Source organism: Octopus bimaculoides, chromosome 12 (genome assembly GCF_001194135.2).
Source record: "Octopus bimaculoides isolate UCB-OBI-ISO-001 chromosome 12, ASM119413v2, whole genome shotgun sequence".
Lineage (NCBI taxonomy): Eukaryota > Metazoa > Mollusca > Cephalopoda > Octopoda > Octopodidae > Octopus > Octopus bimaculoides.
The window spans coordinates 44,018,999-44,021,497 of NC_068992.1; the positions used below are offsets into that span (position 1 = coordinate 44,018,999).

At 36.8% G+C, this 2,499-nt stretch overlaps 1 long non-coding RNA gene across 1 annotated transcript in view; it reads right to left on the reverse strand.

The window, feature by feature from the left end:
- Positions 1–2,499, reverse strand: part of LOC128249198 (uncharacterized) — a 96,653-nt gene that overhangs the window by 14,714 nt on the left and 79,440 nt on the right. The gene's annotated exons all lie outside the window — the stretch shown is intronic.

Consider the following 2,499-nt stretch of genomic DNA (forward strand, 5'->3'; position numbering starts at 1 on the left):
TATATAGGGAGAGGGAGAGAGAAAGAGAGCGACTGAGAGGGAAAGTAGAATGGAGCTGAGAAGTAAAGAGCAGAGTGAATATAATCAATGTATGTAAGCTGTAACTGAAGTCGTAAATATTACATAGAAATACAGCGCACTTGCCGCTGTATAGTGAATGAAGACGGGAAATTTTAATTTCAGACGCATGCGCTGTTAGACCAGCGTTTCCTCTTTTATATTAGTCATTCAGTTTCCTTTTGTTTTGCAATTGTCCTTTTTTCTTTCTATAATTTTTTTTAAAACTTTTTTATCCTTTCATTCTTCAGTTTTACTTCTATGATTAGTTGCATCTTTCTTTCTCATACTCTTATCCTCCTTTTCTGTTATTGCTCTTAGCCATTCTTACCTTCGTTTCAAGAAAAAAAGAAAAAAAAAAGAAGAAAAAGAACTCGTATTGGTTTAAATATATCAAGGGCGATTAAACACAACTTTCTTTTATCTAGATGGAAGAAATCTAGGATTTGTTGACAACAGTGAACTTTACATATCGATATTACATTATCTATTCTATTTAATATTATTCAACAGATCTATAGAATATTTATTTTAAACTTAGAAATACGATCTCCCAATGTATTATGGTGCCTATTATACGCCATCTAATAGAAGTTTCATAAGACTAGTGTATTCAAGACAGAAAAGAACAACTTTAAAAAATTCAAATAGGATTAGCTTAGATTTGGTTAGTGATATTTTGAAAGTTGAGGAAAAAGAAGGACGAACAGATAACTGATAATATAATCATTCATTCCTCTATTAACAATGTTATTAAAACAGAAAGAATAGAGGGTAACGGGCACGCTTATAAGCATGCGCAAGTCCTCTTTTCACTGTTCACGGGTTACCCCTCCATTCCGCGCTAAAAATTTGCCTCCAAATGTGTGGTGAATGATTCTACTCTCCCTTTTAACTTTTGTTTTGAAATATTAAGAATTTCAACCTCGAAGCTGTGGCTATGTAAATGGCTCTTCTCCGAAATTAAAAACTAATTAGTCTGAAACGTAGTGATAAGGTACATAATAGATTATCTACAGGTTTTGACGATTCGGGAATTTTAGTCGAAGAATTGTCCCAAATACTTATTTTTTAAAGACTGGTACTTCTTGCGGAGTTGTTGAGTTACGGGGACGTAAACACTCCAGCTGTGGTTATCAAGCAGTGGTAGGGGTCAAACACAGACACTAACACAAACACATGAGCGCAAGCACCCCACCTCCACATATAAATAAATATATACATATATACATATATATATGCGGGCTGAAAAGTTCATAGACTGACTATGAAGGAGTGCTGCTAGGATTGTGATATCTTGCGTGCATTAATTTCAACTGTTCTTCTTAATAACTACATTGTGTCTTCCAAGAAAAACTGACATCTGAGTAGTCAAAGAACACTTCAAAATTTGGCATTGTTATGTTATCAAAACATTTAAGGAAACATTTAAGGCACCAGGAAATTCATGATAACATGGTTGCTACATTGGGATCTGAGACTCCAGCTTTGTCAACAGTGCAAAAGTGGGCAGCTGAATTTAGGAGGGGATGAGGGAGTCTTGAAGACGACACAAAGTCCAACAACGAAGAAAACATTGATTGTTTTCACCAACGGATGATTGATGATATGTGACTGATCATAAATGCTATTAGCATTTCCCGTGAGAGAGATGGGAATATTCTGCACGATGTATTTGGCATGACTGAGGTTTCTTCTCAGTGGATGCCACGTTTTCTGACACCTGATCAAAAGCGCACCAAGCTGATCATATCACGAAAAATCTGATATTGTTTGAAGTAGATGTTGCCGGTTTCCTTGGACGTTTGCTAACCTATGATGTTGTATTGGGTTCGTCACTTTGAGTCAGAGGCAAAAGTATGAGCCATGCAGTGGAAACACCTCTCCTCACATGTCTCAGAGAAGGCATTGAGTTTATTGAGTATCTTCAAAACGGCAACACCATCAAAAGAGAGAACGATTCCAACTTGTTGAAGCAGTTACGAAAAACTATCAAGACCAAACTCCCAAGAAAATTGACAAAAAAGTGTTTTGTTTCATCAGAACAATGTCCCAGTAGACAAGTCGTTGGTTTCAATGGCCGTTGTGCGTGACTGTGGCTTTAAATTTGTGAATCATCTTCCCTATTTTTCTGATTTGGCCCCATCTCACTACCGTCTGTTCTCGAACATGAACGAAAAATATTGACTTGGAGCATGTATTGCAGTGATGATAACGTCATATCTGCGATTGATGACTTTTTCACCAACAGGAGGAAAGCTTCCTTACCTATGGGACAGAAGCACCGCAACACTGATGAAAGAAGTGTGTAAGGCACAAGGACCACACATTCACATCCTATGAGAATATCTTGGTCAGCCTATGAACTTTTCAGCCGACCCTAGTGTGTATGTATGTATGTATGTATGTATGTATGTATGTATGTATGAATGTGTGTGTGTA